General features: G+C 46.4%; 1 non-coding gene across 1 annotated transcript; it reads right to left on the reverse strand.

Moving 5' to 3' along the window:
* Positions 1 to 249: 249 nt before the first annotated feature.
* LOC120272803 lies at positions 250 to 355 on the reverse strand. The gene has a single exon (XR_005540339.1). It is a non-coding gene; the product is annotated as a small nucleolar RNA R71 (small nucleolar RNA).
* Between the last annotated feature and the right edge of the window lie 601 nt (positions 356 to 956).

Genomic DNA, 956 nt, shown 5'->3' on the forward strand with positions numbered 1-956 from the left:
AATTCCATACAATTTGATGGGTTGGCTGATGAAGACCCGCATGCTCATTTGTCTCGCTTCCTCCAAATTTGTTCCACCTTCAAGATTAACTAAGTGTCCGATGATGCGATAAGATTGAGATTATTCCCTTTCGATCTAAGGGGAGCAAAGATATAGATGGCTCACTTCATTGGCTCGGGATTGATCACCACATGGAAGGAAATGGTGGACAAATTTCTTGCTAGGTATTTCCCACCAAGCAAAGCCGCTAGATTGAGACAAGAGATTTCTGCATTCTGACAAGGGACTCCGAGACACTCTTTGAGGCACATGAGAGATTCAAGGATCTCCTACGCAAGTGTACCCATCATGGCTTTTCCTCGTGGATGAGGATCCAGATGCTTTGCAATGGCCTGAATTATGCAACCAGACATCTCATCGATGCCGCAGCAGGGTGGTCATTGAGTAGTAAAACCCCTGAGGATGCTGAAATCTTGATTGAAAACATGGCAAGTAATGAGTGTCATTGGTCTACTAGGCAAAAACCCCCTAAGGCAGCTGGAATTTATGAGATAAATGAGAACACTGCGCTAGCCACCAAGGTTAAGGCCCTAACAAAGAGATTCGATCAGTTTGTGTTGGGTACGAGCTCAAATTCTGGTGCAGTTTTGTCTTGCGAAACTTGTGGGGCCGGGCATGCTACTGTTCAGTGCCCAATTTCAATAGCCTCAGATGCCCCAGTTGAGACAGTTGATTATGTTGGGGGAGCTCCCAGAGGACCGGGGAATCCTTATGGAAACACATAATCCGGGGTAGAGGAATCACCCAAATTTTTCTTGGGGTCAACAACAGCAACATCGGCCCCCGCAGCCACAGGGACTTCCACCTCAACCTCTTCAGCAGCCCGAGAAGAAGTTCACCACTGAAGATGTGTTAGCAAGGTTTATGATCAATACCGAGGCAAAATTTGTGAACAT

Source organism: Dioscorea cayenensis, chromosome 11, assembly GCF_009730915.1.
Source record: "Dioscorea cayenensis subsp. rotundata cultivar TDr96_F1 chromosome 11, TDr96_F1_v2_PseudoChromosome.rev07_lg8_w22 25.fasta, whole genome shotgun sequence".
Taxonomy (NCBI): domain Eukaryota; kingdom Viridiplantae; phylum Streptophyta; class Magnoliopsida; order Dioscoreales; family Dioscoreaceae; genus Dioscorea; species Dioscorea cayenensis.